Source organism: Schistocerca americana, chromosome 6 (assembly GCF_021461395.2).
Source record: "Schistocerca americana isolate TAMUIC-IGC-003095 chromosome 6, iqSchAmer2.1, whole genome shotgun sequence".
In the NCBI taxonomy this organism is placed as follows: Eukaryota; Metazoa; Arthropoda; class Insecta; order Orthoptera; family Acrididae; genus Schistocerca; species Schistocerca americana.
Window position 1 is genome coordinate 389727109 of NC_060124.1, and position 26583 is coordinate 389753691.

The following is a 26583-nucleotide window of genomic DNA, read 5'->3' on the forward strand; positions in this document are numbered from 1 at the left end:
TCACCTTGTATTTTAATTCCACTCCTGAACCTTTCTTTTATTTCCATCATTGCTTCCTCGATGTACAGATTGAAGAGTAAGGGCGAAAGGCTACAGCCTTGTCTTACACCCTTCTTAATACGAGCACTTCGTTCTTGATCGTCCACTCTTATTATTCCCTCTTGGTTGTTGTACATATTGTATATGACCCGTCTCTCCCTATAGCTTACCCCTACTTTTTTCAGAATCTCGGACAGCTTGCACCATTTTATATTGTCGAACGCTTTTTCCAGGTCGACAAATCCTATGAAAGTGTCCTGATTTTTCTTTAGCCTTGTTTCCATTATTAGCCGTAACGTCAGAATTGCCTCTCTCGTCCCTTTACTTTTCCTAAAGCCAAACTGATCGTCACCTAGCGCATTCTCAATTTTCTTTTCCATTCTTCTGTATATTATTCTTGTAAGCAGCTTCGATGCATGAGCTGTTAAGCTGATTGTGCGATAATTCTCGCACTTGTTAGCTCTTGCCGTCTTCGGAATTGTGTGGATGATGCTTTTCCGAAAGTCAGATGGTATGTCGCCAGACTCATATATTCTACACACCAACGTGAATAGTCGTTTTGTTCCCACTTCCCCAAATGATTTTAGAAATTCTGATGGAATGTTATCTATCCCTTCTGCCTTGACCGTAAGTCCTCCAAAGCTCTTTTAAATTCCGATTCTAATACTGGATCCCCTATCTCTTCTAAATCGACTCCTGTTTCTTCTTCTATCACATTAGACAAATCTTCACCCTCATAGAGGCTTTCAATGTATTCTTTCCACCTATCTGCTCTCTTGTCTGCATTTAACAGTGGAATTCCCGTTGCACTCTTAATGTTACCACCGTGGCTTTTAATGTCACCAAAGGTTGTTTTGACTTTCCTGTATGCTGAGTCTGTCCTTCCGACAATCATATCTTTTTCGATGTCTTCACATTTTTCCTGCAGCCATTTCGTCTTAGCTTCCATGCACTTCCTATTTATTTCATTCCTCAGCGACTTGTATTTCTGTATTCCTGATTTTCCCGGAACATGTTTGTACTTCCTCCTTTCATCAATCAACTGAAGTATTTCTTCTGTTACCCATGGTTTCTTCGCAGCTACCCTCTTTGTACCTATGTTTCCCTTCCCAACTTCTGTGATGGTCCTTTTTAGAGATGTCCATTCCTCTTCAATTGTACTGCCTACTGCGCTATTCCTTATTGCTGTATCTATAGCGTTAGAGAACTTCAAACGTATCTCGTCATTCCTTAGTACTTCCGTATCCCAGTTCTTTGCGTATTGATTCTTCCTGACTAATGTCTTGAACTTCAGCCTACTCTTCATCACTACTATATTGTGATCTGAGTCTATATCTGCTCCTGGGTACGCCTTACAATCCAATATATGATTTCGGAATCTCTGTCGGACCATGATGTAATCTAATTGAAATCTTCCCGTATCTCCAGGCCTTTTCCAAGTATACCTCCTCCTCTTGTGATTCTTGAACAGGGTATTGGCTATTACTAGCTGAAACTTGTTACAGAACTCAATTAGTCTTTCTCTTCTTTCATTCCTTGTCCCAAGCCCATATTCTCCTGTAACCTTTTCTTCTACTCCTTCCCCTACAGCTGCATTCCAGTCACCCATAACTATCAAATTTTCGTCCCCCTTTACATACTGCATTACCCTTTCGATATCCTCATACACTTTCTCTATCTGTTCATCTTCAGCTTGCGACGTCGGCATGTATACCTGAACTATCGTTGTCGGTGTTGGTCTGCTGTCGATTCTGATTAGAACAACCCGATCACTGAACTGTTCACAGTAACACACCCTCTGCCCTACCTTCCTATTCACAACGAATCCTACACCTGTTATACCATTTTCTGCTGCTGTTGATATTACCCGATACTCATCTGACCAGAAATCCTTGTCTTCCTTCCACTTCACTTCACTGACCCCTACTATATCTAGATTGAGCATTTGCATTTCCATTTTCAGATTTTCTAGTTTCCCTACCACGTTCAAGCTTCTGACATTCCACGCCCCGACTCGTAGAACGTTATCCTTTCGTTGATTATTCAATCTTTTTCTCATGGTAACCTCCCTCTTGGCAGTCCCCTCCCGAAGATCTGAATGGGGGACTATTCCGGAATCTTTTGCCAATGGAGAGATCATCATGACACTTCTTCAATTACAGGCCACATGTCCTGTGGATACACGTTACGTGTCTGTAATGCAGTGGTTTCCATTGCCTTCTGCATCCTCGTGTTGTTGATCATTGCTGATTCTTCCGCCTTTAGGGGCAATTTCCCACCCCTAGGACAATAGAGTGCTCTGAACCTCTATCTGCTCCTCCGCCCTCTTTGACAAGGCCGTTGGCAGAATGAAGCTGATCCCAACAACTACTGTATGTTACTGTTGCAAGCGGTCATGGTTCTACAGGTGCACACAAGTATCCATGTTAAAAGCTACACTGGCTTTATAAATCGAGGTACAACATTACCTCTGAATGAACTGGTTTTTCTACCTGGACAAATATCGAGACGATGATCGCTGGAGTGTATATTATCAGACCATCAGTGCACTAACAAGTAGGCCACGACGCAACCTCGTGATAAAATCGCTGAATTTTGAATGTTATTCGGCTAAGGACTGCGGTATGAAACAGCTATTTGCGACACCCTCACGCTGATAGATATTTATCCAGTATGTGTAACTTATTCTGCCCCGATACCATGTCAGAGGGTCTGCTATATATCCACTGAATTATAGTCTATGACTGAGAAGGAACACAAACAGTAGTAAATCGTATGCTTATTGAGGTCATAAGAAATGTACACTAGCTTTTCAGATCTCTAGTGTTATGCTAACCACTAGAAATGCTGTCTGCGATTTGGAATCAAGTGCTCCCATTCAACCACTTACCTGCGCTGGATCACAACCACAAGTGAATCATATTTCTGGCACTCTCATATCTTGCAATGAGTCACCTTCCTCGAGCCTGTCTGCTACAGTAAAATTACAACCTGGTTTTAGTCAGTCCCTACGCATCTTGCAACTGTTCCCATTTGTATGGCTTTGCGCATGTGATCGTTCCATTTTAAGTCGGAACAGAGCAGAAGGTGGAGGAAACCAATACACTACCTTCTGCAACCTGTGTAGAAACAGAGCGATCTGAGTTGGTGCGACAGGAGCATGTTTTGACCATTCGGTGGAAATGCAAGCATTATGGTGCGTCCCCAAACTACATATAAGTACTACAGATCCACGTCCATTCAAGTCTAACAGCCCAACATGCTATCAAGCTATCATCGTGCGATGATGCAAAACTGCGGTGGGGCTCTAGTGCGGAGAGGGAGATTTTGCAATGCTCCCCAGAATAGCGCAGCGTGCAGCCCTCCAAGCATTCCTAACGGTATACCTTGTACCTCACCGAATTTACACCTCAAACTGCTGCTGCTATTGCTGCCTGTGTGGCACGATCCTATTAAATATACAGGCACTGCAGAGGCCACTTTAAAGTTTGGTCACCTATACTCTAGGCGAAGGATCGTATCCCACAGATTAAGTCGCAAAAGACGCTCGCTCAGGTCCTGTTTAGTTGTTTGAAACACTGTTTTTTAACACACTTTTGTACAATGCCAAACATATCGTTTTTCTGCCATGACTTCAAGGCCTGTGCCAGGTTCTAAACTGACCTTAAGAAGTTCTGATCCGCATCCTTTCACAGAAAACTAGACAATGCAAAGTGTAAATCATGTTCTTATGGCAGATACCATAACACGCCACACGTTGGCTGATTTTAAATAAAAAACATAAGGAAACTGGAAGAGTTTACTCACATTGTGTGGAATCCCCAAACTACAGTCTGAAGGTGATTCACAAGCTCTACATTTAGACTCGCCTCTCACACTGACAGAATAGCTGATAACTCTACCTTCCGTTTCGAGTGATTCCTCATATTGCATTCATGTACGTGATCACTGTTTCGGCGCAACCCACGCCAGAAGGTATAGCCCAGCCGCCAAAACTCTCCAACTCAAACAACTGAGGCGGCAGCTTGCATCTTGCGCATGCATCCCTGGAGCGTCTGTGCTCCTGTCTGGTCGCATCAGCAATGGTGTCTAGGTGAACACGTATTTCGAGAGGAATTACTCAGGTGTCAAGCAGTCAAGTATGAAAGGGATGTTGCCGCCTCATGCATGTGGGCATCTGTGCATGGTTTGGCTGCTGACGAGCGCCTCACTTCATGGGGACTGCCGCTAACCTCCTGTGCAGTCTAGTGGACAAGGGGCGGCGGACGGTGCTTGGGCGCGTTGATTGCGTGTCTGTTGCATTATTTTGCGAGTGGGCCTGTAGGCTGTGCTATGCACTATTTGGACAGTTTACATGTTGATTTTGTGTCAGCACATCTGTGTACTGCATTATTTAGGAGGAGTCTGCATGTCTGTGCTGAAATTATTTTGGTAAATTAGAAGTTGTTTGTGTGTCTGGAGAGCATTATTTAGAAGTAGTTTACAGGTCTGCAGACCCTGTATTGTGACCCCAAGCATGTGTTTTGCGTCAGTGTGATAAATATACTTCATCCCTAAATAAAATGGTCCAAAATAAATAGAGTACATTCCTTCCTTACTCTCCCCAGCAGCCCAGCGCAGGCTTAGTCATTTTCCTGCCATTCCCCCCCCCCCCCCCAGACCACCATCTTGGATTACATCACAGGAGGGATGACAGCGCCCTCTGGTGGGCAGTATTGTGTACTAGGTCAGCTGGACTCTAGATCTCGTGGTGAAGAGGCTACCTGCAAAATAAAAACTTATATCCAGCACAGGCAGAGACGCATTCGTGCCATTTCCCCCCACCATCTTGGATTACGTCACAAAATGGATGACAGCGGTCTCTGGTGGTGGTACTGTGTACTAGGTCTAGATCTCGTGGTGAACACACTGTCTACCGCCATTTTGGATAATGGTACTTGCGTCATCAGCTGACATCATGGCTGACATCTTGGATTACGTCACGGAATGAACGTCGGACGCTCTCTGGTGGTGGTACTGTGTACTAGGTCAGTTTGAGTGCGGACCTACTGGTGAACACAGTGGATGGTGGTGTTGCCTCTAATTGTTTAAATAAAGACTGGTGCATGATTTCGACAGTTGACGATTAGCAAGCATGTTTGCATAGTCTTTTAGATGGATTATTATTTCGGCAATTCACGAGTTGTTTGGCTCTCTGGATGTAAATGTATTGCTGTATAATTACATCCGGTTCTTATCAGTAGTGATAAGGACTTCCGCTCGCACTGCTCGCTGCTTGGAGTCACTGTGCGCCCAGCAGGCGGGACTGCAACACTTGCATGTCTGTAGTCTGTGGAATGCCTTATTTTGGGAGTTTACATTTAGCAAGTGCGTGTGTAGAACATTATACATGAGTTACTTAGGAGTAGTTTGCACATCTGTATGTTGTGTGGAATGTGAGAGCGTGTGTTCTGTATCACTGTGATAAATATACTCCATCCCTAAATAAATTGTTCCAAAATAAATAAAGTACACTCCTTCCTCTCTCCAGCAGCCCAGTTCAGACTGAGTCCTTTTCCCATGAATCCCTAGGAGGTGGTGGCAGTCGGGCGACTTAGGTTAGTGGAGGTAGTCCAAGTACCTATCTTCCCACGATTTTCTTAGGTTAGTAGAGGTAGCCCAATTGACCTATCTTTACTGCCAAAATCCAAACTTGGGGCAAGTTCCTAGGAAGATGTGGCGGTCGGTGGACTTACGTTAGTAGTGGCTAGCCGAAATGACCTACCTTCCTGCGATTTTCTAAGGTTAGTAGAGATAACCATGGTGTGATGAATTATCCTGTTGGAATTTGAACTTCCCGTCATTTTTTGGGGGGAGGGGAGGGGGTTAGTTTATTGGAGGTAGCCCAGTTGACCTATCTTCCCGCAAAATTCAAACTTCCCACGTATATTCGCCTGTAATCACCAACACAGCCGTTGTTGACGCCTGTCGTTTATGGCCTGTTGTGCATGACAGTTGCTCGGCGCCGGTTTCTGATAGAGCCATTTTACCATGCACTGTATACCTTAAGCTCAGCAGCATGCCAGCAGTTTACAAACTTAGCCATTTCGGAAGTGCTTCTATTGTTCAAATGGCTCTAAGCACTATGGGACTTAACATCTGAGGTCATCAGTCCCCTAGACTTAGAACTACTTAAACCTAACTAACCTAAGGACATCACATACATCCATGCCCGAGGCAGGATTCGAACCTGCGACCGCAGCAGCAGCGCGGTTCCGGACTGAAGCACCTAGAACCTCTCGTCACAGCGGCCGGCAAAGTGCCTTTATTCTTGGCCCGAAAGCCACTGATCATGCCCTTCAGATAAATCGCTCCGTTTCCGCGTTAAGATAACGACTGACCTGTTTTTGTGCCCCCCTCCCCCCTGCCGGCCGGAGTGGCCGAGCGGTTAAAGGCGCTACAGTCTGGAACCGCACGACCGCAACGGTCGCAGGTTCGAATCCTGCCTCGGGCATGGATATGTGTGATGTCCTTAGGTTAGTTCGGTTTAAGTAGTTCTAAGTTCTAGGGGACTTATGACCACAGCAGTTGAGTCCCATAGTGTTCAGAGCCATTTGAACCATTTGAACCCTCCCCCCTCTGCGACAAGTTTTAGATACCCTCCACTGGTAGTAGTGCCAAAAGTCGTCTGTGAATGGTTGTTGCATGTTGATGTTGAACATAGGTGGTGGTCACAATAATTTAACTGGACATGCATCAAGGGCAGTCGAATGAAAACGACTCAGGCCCGCTCGTCGAAATTCATGGAGCAATGGATAATCTGAGTATGGTGACATATTAAGAAAATATATGATATCTCGCGGAAGACGAAATGTGCCTCGTAGTGTGTAATTCCAGCACGACAATGATCCGAAGTACACTTCTACCAATGTGAAGACAGTTCTGAAGCAGCATGTACTAAAGGAAGGTCCAACCAGAGTCCAGACTTAAGCCCCATAGAATATCTTTAGGGCGTGCTGGATCGACGTGTTCGGCAACAAAACTGCAATAAGAAGGGGGCTTTCTACAAAGAATTGTGTGAGCATTAGAAGAAGATTACTCACGCGCGATTGGCAAAACTCATGGATTCTGTCATCCAGGTATCCTGCAGGAATACATGCATTTCGGAAGTGCTTCTATGGTTCAAATGTCTCTAAGCGCTATGGAACTTATCTGAGGTCATCAGTCCTCTAGACTTAGAACTACTTAAACGTAACTAACCTAAAGACATCGCACACATCCATGCCCGAGGCAGGATTCGAATCTGCGATCGTAGCAGCAGCCCGGTTCCGGACTGAAGCGCCAAGAACCGCTCGGCCACAGCGGCCGGCAAGAATTTTTGTGGTTGTCTGTGTAACTATGACTGTGCCCAGAAGTACACCTCTTCGTCTGAATCAAATCGACGGCTACGAATGTATTTCTTCAGGGCTCCAAAAACATGGAAATGTTACGGCAAGAGATCGGGACTGTGTAGAAGATGTGTAAAGTCTTCCCAAAGATACTTCTCGGCGTAACCGAAACGGCATCGTTCTGTTGCATGATAATACCCAACCACGTATTGCCGAGACTGTTTCGACTACACACCAAGAGTTTCACTGAGAAGCCATTACGCATCGTCTATACAGTCCCGATCTCTCACCACGCGTTTCTGAGTTTTTGTAGCCTTGAAGAAAGACATTTGGGGCCGCCGATTTGCTTCGGACGAAGAGGTCCACGCCTGGGTACAATCTTGCTTCCGTAGGCAGCCGCAAACATTTGTACATGAAGCCATTCACCGTCTTGTCTCACAGTGGGATAAACGCATCAACAGTTATGGCGATACTTTCGATACAATAAACGGTTTTCTTACTTTTTTCCGTCTGTCTCGTTTTCGTTTAACTACCCTTTAAATTAAACGTATATTGCAGATAAATGGATCTGAATTTTGTTAACTGTGCGCTGGTGTCAACGTCTACAAAACTTTGGAAGCTAAAGAAGTGAGTTAAAATTTGTGCTGCGGCCGGGACTCTAACCCCGGTCTTCTCGCTTACTAGGCAGATATGCTGAGCATTGCGCCACCACCACATTATGGTCGATAGAACTTCTTGCTTACTAGGCAGATATGCTGAGCATTACACCATCACATTATGGTCAACCTAACTGCACAAACTACTCAAGTCAAATACTCTCCCCAACACAAACTCCAATTCACATCTCCCCATATGTTGTCGCTATTACCAGGGCTCTCCGACATAAGGGGAGATATGAATTGGAGTTAATGTTGGGGAGGGTGTTTGACTTGTGTAGTTTGTGCAGCGGTTTTGACCATAATGCTGTGGTAGTGTAATGGTCAGCATACCTGCCTAGTAACTAAGAATACCTGGGTTCGAGTCCCGGCCGCAGCACATATTTCAATTCACTTCTTCAGCTTCCAACGTTATCGTGTATAAAAAGCTTAGCACTGCAGACGGCTATTGAGTGGGCCGTTCGGGCAGGTGAAACTACCGTTTGTTTCGCTCTTTATTTTAAAAGTGATCATGCTTCAGCTAAGGGATGTGTAGGATGTTGACTCTAAAAGCCATCGTGCCCCGTGACGTCAGGAGCCTTTGCCGGATGTGTGTACTGTGTGACAAGCAGCTTCGCGATGCAAATGCGTAATGCGCGCCTCCCGTACGTGATATGCCAGCGCGGCTACCGTCCAGGCGGAACTGCAGTTCGATCTCACAGCGCGCACGCCGTCGGTTTGCGGTAAGGGAGTGCGGAAGTTGAGGTCGAGGGCGACATTGTCCCGCACGAAGAAATACGTAAACAACTACTGAAGTTTGGAACCTGGAAGGGAACTAATGGCTGAAACGATGCTACGATGGCAGGTCGTGATTCGCGCCAGGGTCGCTCACTCGACAGAGCACTACGGCGAAAAGCAGCGTTCCATGTTCGACTAGCAGTTCAACACACAGTTTTAATGTGCCGTGAAAGTGAATAGGGACTAAGACCGGTTGCAAAACAATAAATAAGTCCGATATACCACTAACGTTATTTACTATGGCCTTTAAGATCGCAGACTTCCTCCTCCATGCGCTGCACCATTACTCGAAACGAAATTATTCACAATAAAATATACAATACATCGCAATATTTCCACCGTATAATATTTCTTGCCTCCATTTCTCCCTGTGCTTTCTTTTTCATGGTTTACATCTTACCCAACTTTATAAAACTTCTTACACAGGTCGTCGTGGACGAAGACCACTATAAAAGATTGCATTGAAATGATCAATATGGCGGATTAATATCACGTCAGAACAATTGCTAATATTCATGTTTTGATATGTGAGGTCATATTTACCAGGGGATCTCAAGGATTTTCTAGTTGCCAATATTTTCAAAAGGCTGGTTAGGACATCTCCCCCCCGCCCCATCCTTGAACCATGGATCTTGCCGCTGGTGGGGAGGCATGCGTGCCTCAGCGATACAGACAGCCTACCGTAGCTGAAACCACAACGGAGGGGTATCTGTTGAGAGACCAGACAAACTTGTGGTTCCTGAAGAGGGGCAGCAGCCTTTTCAGTAGTTGCAGGGGCAACAAAAATGGTTCAAATGGCTCTGAGCACTATGGGACTTAACATCTGTGGTCATAAGTCCCCTCGAACTTAGAACTACTTAAACCTAACAAACCTAAGGACAGCACACACATCGATGCCCGAGGCAGGATTCGAGCTTGCGACCGTAGCGGTCACGCGGTTCCAGACTGAAGCGCTTAGAACCGCACGGCCACAACGGCCGGCTCAGGGGCAATAGTCTGGATGGTTGACTGATCTGGCCTTGTAACGCTAACCAAAACGGCTTTGCTGTGCTGGTACAGTCAACGGCTAAAAACAAGGGGAAACTACAGCCGTAATTTTTCCCGAGGGCATGCAGCTTTATACAGTAGAAGAAGAATGGGTAGCTTTGAGAGATAAAATAGTGAAGGCAACAGAGGATGATAAAAAGACGAGGGCTAGTAGAAATCCTTGGGTAACAGAAGAAATATTGAATTTAATAGATGAAAGGAGAAAATAGAAAAATGCAGTAAATGAAGCAGAAAGCAGGAAGTGCAAAATGGCTAAGCAGGGATGGCTAGAGGACAAATGTAAGGATGTAGAGGCATATCTCACTAGGGGTAAGGTGGATACTGCCTACAGGAAAACTAAAGACACCTTTGGAGAAAAGAGAACCACTTGTACGAATATCAAGAGCTCAGATGGAAACCCAGTTCTAAGCAAAGAAGGGAAAGCAGAGAGGCGGACGGAGTATATAGAGGGCCTATACAAGGACGATGTACTTGAGGACAATATTATGGAAATGGAAGAGGATGTAGATGAAGATGAAATGGGAGATATGATACTGCGTGAAGAGTTTGACAGATCACTGAAAGACCTAAGTCGAAACAAGGCCTCGGGAGTAGACAACATTCCATTAGAACTACTGATGGTCTTGGGAGAGCCAGCCCTGACAAAACTCTACCATCTGGTGAACAAGATGTATGAGACAGGCAAAATACCCTCAGACTTCAAGATGAATATAATAATTCCAATCCCAAAGAAAGCAGGTGTTGTCAGATGTGAAAATTATTGAACTATCAGTTTAATAAGTCGCGGCTGCAAAATACTAACACGAATTCCTTACAGACGAATGCAAAAACTGGTAGAAGCCGACAGCGGGGAAGATCAGTTTGGATTCCGTAGAAGTGTTGGAACACGTGATGCAATACTGACCCTACGACTTATCTTAGAAAATAGATTGAGGAAAGGCAAACCTACGTTTCTAGCATTTGTAGACTTAGAGAAAGCTTTTGAAAATATTGACTGGAATACTCTCTTTCAAATTCTGAAGGTAGCAGGGGTAAAATACAGGGAGCGAAAGGCTATATAAAATTTGTAAAGAAACCAGATAGCAGTTATAAGAGTCGAGGGGCATGAAAGGGAAGCAGTGGTTGGAAAGGGAGTGAGACAGGTTTGTAGCCTGTCCCCGATGTTATTCAATCTGTATATTGAGCAAGCAGTAAAGGAAACAAAAGAAAAATTCGGAGTAGGAATTAAAAGCCATGGAGAATAAATAACAACTTTGAGGTTCGCCGATGACACTGCAATTCTGTCAGAGACAGCAATGGACCTGGAAGAGCAATTGAAAAGAATGGACAGTGTCTTGAAAGGAGGATATAAGATGAACATCAACAAAAGCAAAACGAGGATAATGGAATGTAGTTGAATTAAGTCGGGTGATGCTGAGGGAATTAGATTAGGAAATGAGACACTTAAAGTAGTAAATGATTTTTGCTATTTGGGGAGCAAAATAACTAAAGATGGTGGAAGTAGAGGTAATGGCAAGGAAAGCGTTTCTGAAGAAGAGAAATTTGTTAACATCGAGTATAGATTTAAATGTCAGGAAGTCGTTCTGAAAGTATTTGTGTTGAATGTATCCATGTATGGAAATGAAACGTAGACGATAAATACTTTAGACGGGAAGAGAATAGAAGCTTTCGAAATGTGGTGCTACAGGAGAATGCTGAAGATGAGATGGGTAGGTCACGTAACAAATGAGGAGGTAACGAATAGACTTGGGAAGAGAAATTTGTGACACAACTTGACTAGAAGAAGGGATCGATTGATAGGACATCTTCTGAGGCATCAAGGGATCACCAATTTAGTATCGGAGGGCAGCGGGGAGAGTAAAAATCGTAGAGGGAGACCAAGAGATGAATACAATAAGCAGATTCAGAAGGATGTAGATTGCAGTAGGTACTGGGAGATGAAGAAGCTTGGACAGGATAGAGTAGCACGGAGAGCTGCATCAAACCAGTCTCTGGACTGAAGACCACAACAACAACAACAGATCCGATCAGCAAGTTGAAGCTACAAATGGTTCATTTAAGATGTAATTGGCACAGCAAAGAAGGGTATTAGAAGAAGTTTCCACAGTTATGTATACCTGTCTCGCCAGAGGAGTGTGAAAACCCATACAAAGAATTCTGTGAAAGTAATGTTTATGAAACAGCAGGTGAATCGCAGGGTAATATCGACACAACTAGACGTATAAAGTGGAACTGAAATCTTAGAATCCATGGACTTCCGCATCCCAATCCCGTTGCAGTCTACATTGTGAGCACTTCCACTGTTACGGCTAAAAAGAAATGAAAGGAACTGAAACTGAATACAATACTCCCTACCATTAAGAATTGAACAAATAATGACTGTCATTAAAGAAATGACCTACATGTGACATATTCCATTGCACACCATTCTTTCAAAGTGCTCATAAACATACTAAGTAAAGCTATGAGTCGGTAACTTTCTAGTTTGATTTGCCTGGTTTCAGTAAGGTTACGGCTTTTGTTCCTTTCATTTTTGGTGGTACGCTGCCCGTTTGCAGAATGTTTGTGAAGAACTCACCTAGCTACTTTTTCACATACCTATCACAGTGCAAAAGACGTTCTGTGTTAATGCCATCAAAGCCTGGGGCTTTCCCTGGTTTCATTTCTTTAATGTTAGATCGTCAACTTGAAAAATGTGTCATTTCCATTTAATAACACAGAAAGGTTTACTGCAAAGCAGTAAATCATGCCTGTCTTATAAGTATCAAAGTAGTTTACCCATAATAAATACGAATATTGAGTCGATATCCATCATTTCGCATCTGTGCCTGACACATCTCAAAATCGATCAATTAATTTATATCAATTATGGCTATTGGAAAAATTTCTGCAGACACCCACGACTAGTAGTATTGTACCCCACAAACACTACGTTTTATAGTGTTGGATAAAAATAGTAGAAACAGTTTTTCTAAAATTACAATTCATAAATCTTTCTTTCATGACGCAGACTCAGTTCCAACAAAAAGTATTACAGGTAATGCGAAAATTGTAGTATTTGAATAACTAATATACATTTTATAAACTCAAGTGGGATCAGACATTTTCGAAATACGCGCTATTAAAAAAACTGGTGACTCGAGCGAGTGTAAAGCAGTCAGATTGCCCTGCAATCCCTCCCAAGGATTACCAACAGAATTTGAAATGTGAAAATGGTACAGGGGACTATTTAGATAAATTCATTTCACTTCATTGTAAAACTTTATTTAACAGCTTCTAGAACACATATGTACAAACTTAAACATTGTCATTGATAAATATAATTTCTGAAATTTTTGATGGCCCCAATTGACCTCTTTTTTCAGTCAGTATTTGTCCTGCTTTCGAAAATATCCTCTCTGAAGGTACTGGAGTCGCTAGTACGCACAGCCTATTTAGGGCCATTGAATATAAATGTGGGTAAAGAAGTTTCCTTTGTTCTCGCCACAAAAAGAGTATCACCATCCCTCGGGAGCAACATCTCAGAAATGTATTTGTACATTTCAGTTACAGCCATAGCCTTAGAATCATAAGTTTGTGTTGTTTTTGTCACTTCGTTGTCAAAGGCTTTCCACAAATTAAAATTTGTTAATGTTGGAAAAGATGATTATAATGGAAGTCCCTTTGAAGAGGAAGCTACTGAAGTGGGCTCATTAGCTTTTTCTTATGCTAATAGTTGATAAACTTCACTCACGATTCCATCGTATGCCTGCTTATACTTCGTGCTTCCTGCTGTGAACCCGTTTTCTTTAATTTTTTTAATTTTTCTTTTTTATTGTGGATCAAGTAACGTCGCTTGGCCAACAACATACGACGTATAAACAAGCCGCTCTTCGGCAGCGTTTATCATCGTCTCAGACATTGCAACTATTACGGGGGGCAACCCTTCCTGGTTTTTAAACGTAGACATGAAGTTTAAAAGCGTCCAAGTTAAAGCCTCCATTTTGGGCAACGACACAGTTTGCTCAGCGACCACCTCTTTAGTTACTTTATAAAAGATTTGAAGTAACTTGATTGAATTTTCTATGATATCCCACTCCTCTGGCGACAGTTTATGCTCATCATTCCCGAGAACAGCTAAAGTGGAAATTATGGGCAATTTGTTTCCAAAAACACGTACTAGCATGTCGAAAAGCGAGTTCCATCGCGTGGGGACATCTTGTTTTATTTTTAGTATCGGCAGAGTCATTTGCACTTGTGTTTCCCGTAATTTATTCATTGCAAGTGATCCTTTTTTGAAAAATTGAACGAGACATTTAATTTTTTCGACCACACTCTCAGTTGGTTTTATACCCGATTTGACAATTAAATTTATAGTGTGGGATGTGAGCCCATTTACCAATTTTGACCGCAGCAACCATGTTAGCTGCATTGTCGGTTAGAACTTCCACTATTTTGTTGGTTATTCCCCAGTTGCTCGCTTTTCTTTATAGAAAATTACCTATGTTTTCTGCAGTGTGTGTCGAGGCGAAAATTCCAGGCAACCCAATACATTCGAATTAAGTTTTGTGTTATCATCCGTATAGTGTGCAGTAATCGCAATAAAACTTTGATTGTTCGGAGAAGTCCATCCGTCAGTTGTCAGAGCGACTGCTGTCGTCGAATTCAGTTTTCCTCGTAAATTATCCCGCAGTTGACTGATTAGTTGTGGCAGCAAGCTGGTCGAGAGGGTTTTCCTACTTGGATGCTGGTAATTGGGGCAGAGCAGGGGAGCAAACTTCCTAAATTCTTTGTCTTCCGCAATGCTGAAGGGATGGTATTTCTTATAAATCATTTTAAGCAACTGTAAGTCGATTTCTTTGCTTTTATCAATTGGGAGGGGCTTAATAATACTGACAAAATTTGTCAAAGATGACTGTCCGCCTCCTATTGAAACAGGTTCAAAGGTGGCAAATGCAGGCATCCTGCTGACCACATTGTTCGACGATAGCGAATCAACATCGCTGACAGGTTCGCTCACAGAGGCCGAGCAGGTAGAGGCTGGAATGAATCGCTGGCAAGACGCAGTTGACGTCGTAGCACTTGTTTCTGCAGATGTTGACGATGGAGACCTAGATCGAAAACCCATCCTGCAATACTGATGATGGCTTTGCAATATTTGCATTCTTCTCTATCCACCTCTATTTTCTTGTAGTGACACCACAATAAAGACGTTGAAAATCTTGGCATCTGCAATATTATTATGATTTCATCACTAATTCGCCTTAAAAAGTTACCTTGAAAAGATTTAAAGAGAATCTCTGTATTCATTGTACAAACCATTATAAATAAATATTGATACGTAAAATTACACAAGATTAAAGTAGTTGGAAATTGAATACCAGGGAATGGCGTTGATAAAGTCAATGATAAAAGATTCGAAGTATAATTATGGTTACTCTTATGACAATTTTAAAAGTTATTTTTTCTTTTTCTTGAGCTACCACCCCTCCCTCTCCTTTCCCCAACTGGGCTCCATTCCATGTAGAAACGAGGTGTGAAATTTGAGCTCAATGAGATAAGGCCCCTTCACCACAAAAATTTGAAAACCTTGAAAAAATATTAAGTCCGCCCAAGTATTACTTCTGCACGACTGCATGATAAGTTCATTAATTGTTTAATGTAGACAGATTGTTTACTTAGACTTTCTTAGCTGAATGCATTTTCTCGCATCGCAATATTCGTGTAACGGGCCAGTGACTACAAGCAGACGAAGATGTTTCTCGGTGGCCACATGGTCAGGTAAAGGCTAACAGATAGTCTGGCAGGCTCAGCGCGAACGGAAGTACGGATTTACGGAACTAAAACCTGTTTAAGACCCAGCACGGCCACCCCAGAACACAGTCGCCTTTCCTTTTCGAGGGAAGATCGTAGCAAGTGCAACGTCTTTGTTTTCTGTTCGTTTACGTAAAATAATTCACATTCGCAAGGGAATTACTCGCATTAAATAAATGGCCAGTAATGAGTCGTCTATCAAACCCACATTAATAATTTTCTTTCGAAATTTGTTGGTGTGTGCATCACATTATCTGCGCATCAAACTGCCATACTAACTGTGCGGGAACTGAAGATTTATTTATATAAATCATAACTTCCGACACAGATGATGAGAAACGGCACACTAAAATCAGAAGCTTTGTATCAGCAACAGCGGCAACTACATAAGGATGTTGGAATAACGTCTTAACTTTATAAGTGAAAAGAAAGAAGATGGGGGGGAAGGGTTCGTGAATGGAATCAGTCCTCAGTTATTTGAGAAAGAGAACTTCTGAGTGAGCAAGGGCAGTAAGGCTACTATTAACAGACGAGAGTGAAACGAATATGAAATTTTACATTAAAGTTTTGCTGTACTTAATATAAACTTTACACAAATGTATATCAAAATAAAATCAAAGCGAAATCTATTACTAGTTCAATGCTGATAATTGTGTTTAACGTAATATGGAAAAGGTTTCAAAGTCACTTCTCTACGTTTGTGTTTAATATGTGGAAAACCATGGCCTCCAGAGAAAACGTATCCCGATATAATATTTAACTACATTAAATATCCTACAAAAAAGGCCCTATTCATTTTTTCTGGCATTAATAGTTTGCGTGTAGAGAGCTGGAGAAGAGAACATGACAATCTCACGCGACACGCATGGGCTATAGCTCATGTAGTCTCGTAAACCTGTTGGTGGCTGTTTCCCGCCTTAATAGGCCACAAGTGTCTTGTATAAAATTCTTCGTCTCGACTTCCTCTACATAGCTATGCTACGTTGTATACAATAATCGTTTACACCCTATACACATTTCGCGTTGTCTTTGAGTTCCTAGGCGAAGTAGAGTTTTCTCAACATACTTACGTCACACGCTTAGTAAAAATTAGGTTTTTATGTTGTATTATTAAAGTTAATGCAGCAATAATAATAATTAAGCTCTCAGTAAAAAGGTTTTTGGTTTGAAAGCTTCTTCTGAACAAATGTTTTTGAGATAATAAGTAAATACGATTTTATGGCAATCTATGTCTTTTCAAATGGAGAGGCACTCCTTTTCCTACTGAGCCACAATGACGCACAACCCACTTTTTTTTCCAAAGAAACGAAACTAGCAGGTAATGCAAATTGGAAACAGACAAACTCAAAAGTAATTAGTGCCTTCCTAAATGTAATGTTTTGTATATGAAAGATACACGAAAATCGTTTTATATCAATTTTCTTACACTAAAAATTAAGCAAATTATTGAAAGTTAGTTGCTAAATCAAGCTGATGAAACCAAAAAATATATGAATAACAAAAAAAAAAACTTTTCTTGTTATAAATATGTCTTCTTCTGTTCATCGATATAATGAAGTGAGCTGATATGCCCTTTGGTTACCTGAAATGACGTATCTATTACATACAACGTAATTTTTATGTAATTTACATAACTATAAAATACTTTTTGATTACCGGTCGTGGACGCTGAATAGCCGGAACCAAGAGCAAGAACAGTTTGGAACACATATACAATGGGCGAGCGCAGTGAACGAAACGAACAACTGGATACTGAACTAACTAGGAGCAGTCGGCAGTGGAACAGCGGCAGGTGGTCATGCGAAGAACGACGACTGCGGCCAAGGGAGACCGAGGCTGAGACGAGCACGGGACGGAGGCTGGAACGAAAACTGCCCAAGTGACCGCCACAACCGAACTGAACTAGTGAACTATGAACCGATCGTTCCCTGTTCCCGGGAACTATAAGTAGACCGCCGTGACCGAAATGAACTATGAAAGACAGTTCCTTGGATTTCGTTCCTCGGTCCTTTCGTTCATTATGGTGAACCGTTCCTTTGCACCTGTTCGTTCGCGAACTACCCATCTCTAGTTTGATCCCATAAGACATTACCACAAATATAAAATTTTTTTTCGCCAGAGGGACCTGTGACGTAATCCCCGAACTCGCCGTCTCTGTATGCTCGGAGACGCGACCCGCCAGTCTCCGCGCTGCCCGTTTATAACCCTAAACACGTCGCCTGAGTCTTGTCGTCTACAAGTGACTCTGCCGGCGTAGAAAGGAGAGCACGTACACGAGTGGGAGTTTATTAGTCGACCGCAATATTATTGTACCTGGGAGTGAGAGCGCTTCGCTCGTCTTATCGTGATATTTCACGAGGACTCGCCTAAGCAGTTGATAGTACGAGGCACAGTGTGATGTGTTTCCCTTAGTCACCACTCCACTTGTTTACTAACACGTCGCCGCAGGATTCCGATAACAACCACATAAGCCAAGTACAATAATATCGTGGTCGACTAGAATAATCGAGGACTCGCGGCATTGCCCCTATAAAAACAAGCTGTTGGGCATGATGATAATCTGTGCATATTATAAATCAAAGTCCATCACCGCGTTTTTCTGACTGTACATGAAAGCAAATCTCAGGAACACTGTAGAGGTTTTGATACTCTTATTACTAACGAACAGACTGATTTACAAGAAAGATTTTTGAATATAATTTATAAACATTTCAAGAAAATTGTTTAAACTATGATGAGTTAAAGACGTCGCCACGTTTTTCTGTCTTTCATCGCCTCCTTCCTTTCCCTTTGTCCATTTCCACAGTCCCCTCCATCTCCTCCTCCCTCTGACCATGTCCTCCTGCTACTCCTTCTTTCCTCCTCTGCCTCTCCCACTTTCTTTTCCACCTGCCCACTACCACTCTGCACCTACCACCTGCCTCATGCATCTCTCCCTCCTCCCCTCTGTACAATTTGTCATCCACCTCTTTCTGTCCATCCCCTCCTCTGTCCATAGCAACCTGTATCAAACTACACTCATTAGAACTTATAGCCCCTGCAATACCATTCAATAAAGCAAGTCGATACTAGTCCCACAACATCCATATCATAGACAGCAGGTCACACATCAAGGGCTTGAAAATCACTTATTTACCCCTGACATACAGGCCACCAGTCAAAGCAGGTCGATAAAGATGACTGATACTATAACAATGCAACATGTGTGTCATGCAGGGTAGCCTGTATTGCAGGAGTTGGGAAAAACACCTTTTTTCTCATACCTCCACTCCTATTGGAGCTCGGAGGCTATACATTCAACAGTGTTGATATTCATGAGGTCTGCTGTTTCTGTACAAAATTTGGTTGAAATCGATCTAGGGGTTTGGGAGGAGATCCTGGATATACACATGTTCACTCTTTACATCTGTGTGTGTGTGTGTGTGTGCATGTGCATGTGTGTGTGTGAGAGAGAGAGTTTGTGTGTGTGTGTGAAATTTATAATATATGTTCTCTATTCAGAGAAAGACTAACAATTATGATGGCATACATACTCTTAACACAAGTTACCAAGTCTGTGATGACAGTTCAAGAAGACAGGACACAAGGATGGGGTTTATCCTGTTAACAGCCAAGTTAAATACAGTATTAAAATAAAGTTACAAAACAGAGTGATACACTATATGGCTCACTATTAGCCAAAAAACACAAATCACGATGACAAAATGAATACACAAACTGACTCCCTTGATATGTTAGCACGTATTAGTAGTCTCTTTCAATTAATGTTGTACGTAGAAGTCTGCCTTGCACAATCATAGAGATTACTTAAAAGTGCCCGTTCCTAGCTGCATTTGTTAAAAGCTAACGTGGTGTCATTTAAAGACCTTTACGAGTAATGTGACACATCTTTCTCATTTTTTATCAGAACTTTTTGAACTTCCTGGGAGACAATATTCCAGCACCTAGGCTTTTCTAGGAGAACGTTTGAAAGGGTAATGAAAAATTTAAATGACGTATGTCATAATTTAATTTCTGGATAGTACCAACATCAAATAACGTAAGTCAAAAGTGTTTAACAGATCATTGTTACTGTGAACCTATATAATGTCATTCAAAAGACTAGGGTCCATCTCTCAGCTGCACATGCCAAAGAAGGCAATGTCTTTTCATGTTCCTTCTACCATCTAAGAATATCAGTTTCCGCCTCTGCATCCTTTTCGGTGACAGCGATTGGGAGATACATCAGTACTTCGCGGTGTTTGTCCACATGATTAAGACTTCTCGCATACCTCTGGAATTTCAATGGACACAACAGTTTCGATGGGCCTGATGTACTTTAGTGTGAACCATGAGCAACTAGAAATATCAGAATCGTTGGCAACATTCACTCATCCTGTCTCAAGATCACAGAATAATAGGCGTATATAGTTGTTTACTCACCTGAAATGCAGCAACCTCTTCGAAAACAACATCTCTGTACTCAGTGCTCAGAATCAAAAGGTCACGATATGGTGGATAAATAACGTTACGATTTTGTGGTGCGAGTGTAGTTTAATCCTATCACTAATTCCGTGCCTATAATCTCTGCATCTTAATTTAAGTATTGCCCTGACATCACTATCCAACTCATTGAGACTCAAGTGATCATACAGAAGTTTAAACCATCACAGAAGTACCAACCGGAGGGTTGAATAATTGTCTGGTTCTAGGTTATTACCAGCTTCTTGTAATGGCTTGAGGAACAGGGTAAGTTCGTTTAGGGTCGGCTCACCTATATTCTGAAATCTATTCAGTTCTTTTTGGGGGAGCAACAACTTAACTTCGATCAGAGGGATGGTATCTAACAGAGTAGCATATCTAACAGTGTGTTCCGTCGGACTTCGACCTCTTATTTAAGTGATTTTTGTGAGTCTGTTTGAAAGAAAAACTCTCTTACAATACGCCACAAGTGTTTCCCACGAATTTATCGTCTATTATGCACGAGTTTGGTCTGGTTCCGATACTAGGAACTCCGATTTCAAAGTATGTTTTACTTAAGCCATAAGCCAACTACAAGCACAACGAAGCCTAGTAAAGTCTTTCAGAGCTGCCACTGTATTAGAACCTTGATCTGTTTCTAAAGGCGTTGACTTCTTCAAATCCTCAGAAATTTGCAAGAACTCGAAATGGCGAACAAGCGTCATCGGGAAATGGGGCAGTTTTCCGTACTCTGTTTTCTATATGCCACTTTTCAATAATACTGGATACAGTCACTGTAGTGTATGTCACTTTACGTGCACCATCCAGCCGCATATAAATTTGGGAAGAAACTCTCTTGTCGGCAATAACAGCAGTAACTCTTGGAACCAACACCTTTTTAAGAGAGTTTGTAATTGATTTAACTTACCGAGATGGGGTGGGGTAGTATAGCCTCCACACAGATAAATTTTGGGTATACGATAAATCACACAAATCTAAAGGCTGTCAATTCGACTAAATACCTAGGAATTACAATTACGAAAGATTTAGGTGTTCCTTTTTCCCACGCGCCATTCGAGGGTGGAATGGTAGAGAAGTAGTATGAAAATGGTTCGATGAACCCTCTGCCAGGCACTTAAGTGTGAATTGCAGAGTAACCATGTAGATGTAGATGTGTAGAGACCAACTTCACAACGCACCTCAGCTCCAAGAGATAAGAGTGCGCTGTCTACTTTCTTGAAAACTCAGCCACGAACATCTGAATGAACTAAAATGTTTGCTACGGTCGCAGGTTCGAATCCTGCCTCGGGCATGGATGTGTGTGATGTCCTTAGGTTAGTTAGGTTTAAGTAGTTCTAAGTTCTAGGGGACTGATGACCACAGATGGTAAGTCCCATAGTGCTCAGAGCCATTTGAACCATTTGAACTAAAATGTTTACAGCACATGAGTGCCACTGAATCACAAAAAACGTTATTTTAATATGCGCTGCTTCATTGCTTGCCACAATATCCAAGTAAATACATATTTTAATGAAGTAATGTAATTATTTAAACGCCATCAATAATGAAATGCAAATCGTTGTGGGTCTGCAACACACAAGAGAAGGAATTAAATGTTTATTTTTATACGGAGAACGAGGTTTTTCATGTCCTCTCTTGATTTTCTTAATGAAACGCTCTGATAGATTTACGACTTTATTAGCATGTTGGTGAGATGAATCTTTGTAAAGTGTACGGAACTCTCGCAAAAGACTAAATTTCAACATCGTAACAAGGGAAATGTAGATGTTACTCGAAAGTTACCACTGAAGATACACTCCTGCACGCTTTAGTACGGGAATGAGTCGAGGAATAAGGCGCGACTCCAGCGCCATCGTTGCCTGTCTCATCATACTCGCGGACAGGGAAGGCAGGGAGGGGGGGGGGGCGGAGGGGGACAGAGGCCAGTATGGCGCTGATGTAACAGCGACGCCTTGATTACTAAGGTATGCAACCCTCATACTCACTCTGTTTCTGATCTCGATCCACCCAGGTATGTTCTTCCAGATTATTTATGTTGATCGCTGCTCTCGATCAGAATTCTTGGATAATTTAATGTATCTTCTTTGGTGAAGGACTTTCAGAAACGATTTTCGTCATAGCTGTTGTTCAGGAGCTGCAGTGTGTATTCTTTTCACTAAAATGAAAGTCTGGTATTGTTGTTGCTGTTATGGTCTTCAGTCCAGAGACTGGTTTGATGCAGCTCTCCATGCTACTCTATCCTTTGCAAGCTGCTTCATCTCCCAGTACCTACTGCAGCCTACATCCTTCTGAATCTGCTTAGTGTATTCATCTCTTGGTCTCCCTCTACGATTTGTACCCTCCACGTTGCCCTCGAATACTAAATTTGTGATCCCTTGATGCCTCAGAACATGTCCTACCAACCGATCCCTTCATATAGTCAAGTTGTGCCACAAATTTCTCTTCTCCCTAATTTTATTCAATACCTCCTCATTAATTACGTGATCTACCCATCTAATCTTCAGCAATCTTCTGTAGGACCACATTTCGAAAGCTTCTATCCTCTTCCTGTCTAAACTATTTATCATCCATGTCCCACTTCCATACATGGCTACGCTTCACCCAAATACTTTCAGAAACGACTTCCTGACATTTAAATCTGTACTCGATGTTAACAAATTTCTCTTCTTAGAAACGCTTTCCTTGCCATTGCCAATCTATATTTTATATCCTCTCTACTTCGACCATCTTCAGTTATTTTGCTCCCCAAATAGCAAAACTCCTTTACTACTTTAAGTGTCTCATTTCCTAATCTAATACCCTCAGCATCACCCCAGTTAACTCGACTACATTCCATTATCCTCGTTTTGCTTTTGTTGATGTTCATCTTATATCCTCCCTTCAAGACACTGTCCATTCCGTTCAGCTGCTCTTCCAGGTTATTTGGAGAGTGTGACAGAATTGCAATGTCATCGGTGAACCTCTAAGTTTTTATTTATTCTCCTTAGATTTTAATTCCTGCTCCAAATTTTTCTTTTGTTTCTTTTACTGCTTGCTCGATATACAGACTGAATAACATCGGGGAGAGGCTACAACCCTGTCTCACTCCCTTCCCAACCACTGCTTCCCTTTCAGGCCCCTCGACTCTTATAACTGCCATCTGGTTTCTATACAAATTGTAAATAACCCCTTTCGCTCCCTGTATTTTACTCCTGCCACCTTCAGAATTTGAAAGAGTATTCCAGTCAACATTGTCAAAAGCCTTCTCTATGTCTAAAAATGCTAGAAACGTAGGTTGGCCTTTCCTTAATCTATAGCTGGTCAGTGTGGCCGAGCGGTTCTCGACGCTTCAGTCCGGAACTGCGCTGCTGGTACGGTCGCAGGTTCGAATCCTGCCTCGGGCATGGATGTGTGTGATGTTCTTAGGTTAGTTAGGTTTAAGTAGTTCTAAGTCTATGGGACTGATGACCTCAGATGTTAAGTCCTATAGTGCTCAGAGCCATCTGAAAAAAAAATGGCTCTGAGCACTATGGGACTCAACTGCTGAGGTCATTAGTCCCCTAGAACTTAGAACTAGTTAAACCTAACTAACCTAAGGACATCACAAACATCCATGCCCGAGGCAGGATTCGAACCTGCGACCGTAGCGGTCTTGCGGTTCCAGACTGCAGCGCCTTTAACCGCACGGCCACTTCGGCCGGCCTGCCATCTGAAACATTTGAACCTTAATCTAAGATAAGTCGTAGGGTAGTATGGTATTAGGTACACAAAAATTTTTAATTTCACTTTAGAGGTTTAATCAGATTAATCTTCATCTTCTGAATTTTGATACGGCCTTAAATCATAGCTTTCAAGTATTTGTATGCTAGACTTTGAATTTATATGAGCTACAGACATACTGCATATGATGCCGACGCTTAAAATGCGCAGGGTCCTTTCCACATTTTCCTGATGGCTGTCTCCACACTCCGGCATTATAAATCGAGTGCCACTCACTCACCTTGCGATTCCGCAAACTAGCTTCTGGCTGCCAACATCGACCTTCGGATGTAGAAAAGAATTGCCGCTATTCCATCGCCCTATGACACCACCACCAGTTGTTAATAAAACAGAATTTTTTAATTAGCTTCCTCCACATGTAATTTTGTTGTTATACTTGATTGGCCATTGGCCACTGACCATTTGATTCAGTGTAATTGTCGTGTGATATGCTTATGTTACACATTTTATATGATTTTATGTCTCTGTTGATGCTGGCGTTGGTTTTGAAAGGATATACGGATGCTAGCGCTCCCACTATGTGTAAACTGTATAGGTGATAAGTTCCCTTCAAGTTATGTCTGCTGGTTGCTATTCATAATATTTATTACGTCCTGTTTGCAATGTAGCATGCTGTTGATTGCTATTTATGTATTTTTTGCGATATAACGTGGTTTATTGTATCCTTAAGTAAGGTATGTAGCTTCTTTCTGAAGCTGAATTACTGTACAGTCGTTTTTGACAAACATGCTACATTTTTCTGATGCTCGGTCACTGTACGTTTCGATCGTTTTGGGGGGCACCACAGCCGTATATTTGCTAAAAGACACGTTAAAGTATTACAACTGGGATGTTTTTTTTTCAGAAGTATTAAGTTTATTATACCTTGCACGATTGGCTAATTTCGGTCTTACAAGCCATTCTAAAGCACAGGAGGCGTCAATCCGTATTGTATAATTATCCTGTTAATATATATCGCTGTTTAATTACAGTATAAATGTACACCACATCGACACCTATTGTACTTGAAAATGGCTTGTAAGGCCGAAATTGGCCAGTCGTGCAAGGTATAATAACTTGAATACTTGTGAGAAAAGCAGCCGAGTTGGTATGGTTCAAAATGTCGTTTAACACTGTATATTTGTTTCTAACAACCTTTTAATACGTTTTGCTTACACTTTTTAGGATATCTTTTTATCGTGTTATTGGTATTTGGACATCAGCTTACCTATGATTTAAGCCTGTACCAAAGTTCTGGAGATGACCGTATTCTCTTGAAAATGCTAAAGTGAAATTAAAGAATATGGGAAAACAGTGTTTAACTCCTCTTTAGTGGCGCAGTCGTTGGTAACGTTGCCTTTGGTATCACGCAGTAAAGGTATTGATTGTCTCTTGCTGCTGGTATACTTTTCGTACGGTAAGAATGCTGTGTATTTCCTGTCACATTTAGAGAGAAAGAGCTTAAAAATTGTGTTAAGTGTGGAGCTTCTGTGAAACGTCGCCAGTCTTGGAGATTTTGTGTTCATTTAAATCTGGCACGCTTCTTTCGTTGCTTCCGCAACAAAGTTCTGTCTTATTTTGTGTACCACGAAAACTTGCTCCCACTATCGTTAATGTAACTGGTATAAAGCGTTAAGTTGTCAACTCAGCTGCAGTTCCGTTTTTTTAACATAGTTATGTTGGTAACGAAGCCAGTTTGACGTGCGAAACTCCGTTCCTTGCTGATATATAGAGGCGCTCGGCGGCGCTTAGCGGCAGTAGTCCCAGCTTCCTTCCTGCCAGGTGTTGCTACACATGCCTTCAGACCAGCACACAGGAACGCTGCAAGCGCTGTAGCGTATCTCGGCGAACGGTATCTGTCGGCAGAGTCACTTCCTGCAGCGTACGGAAAAAAAAGTCGTAATCAGAAAAGCCATAAAAGTCCTACACGTTCGCCTGTATGTTCCGTCAGAAGATGGTTCTCGAAGAAACTTCTGCTATTTCTTTTCCTTTGTTGACCAAAATGAACCAGTGTCCCGCATCTAGTGACTGCACCGTTGACTGGATGTTGAGTACAAAGAGAGAAAGGAAATGTTTCCTTCTCAACTCGAATTAGCTAGATTTTGATTCTTTCTTCGATGTAATCAGCTTGTTTACTGCGGAGTCTACCACACTGTTGACTCTGCATCTACATCTACATACACTACTGGCCCTTAAAATTGCTACAGCAAGGATAAATGCAGATGATAAACGGGTATTCATTGGACAAATATATTATACTCGAACTGACATGTGATTACATTTTCGCGCAATTAGGGTGCACAGATCCTGATAAAACAGTACCCAGAACAACCACCATTGGCCGTAATAACGGTCTTGATAACGGCCTTGATACGGCAGAGCTTGGATGGCGTGTACAGGTACAGCTGCCCATGCAGCTTCAACACGATACCACAGTTCATCAAGAGTAGTGACTGGCGTGTTGTGACGAGCCACTTGCTCGGCCACCATTGACCAGACGTTTTCAGTTGGTGAGAGATCTGGAGAATGTGCTGTCCAGGGCAGCAGTCGAACATTTTCTGTATCCAGAAAGTCCTGTACAGGACCTGCAACATGCGTTCGTGCATTATCCTGCTGAAATGTAAAGTTTCGCAGGGATCGAATGAAAGGTAGAGCAACGGGTCGTAACACATCTGAAATGTAACGTCCACTGTTCAAAGTGCCGT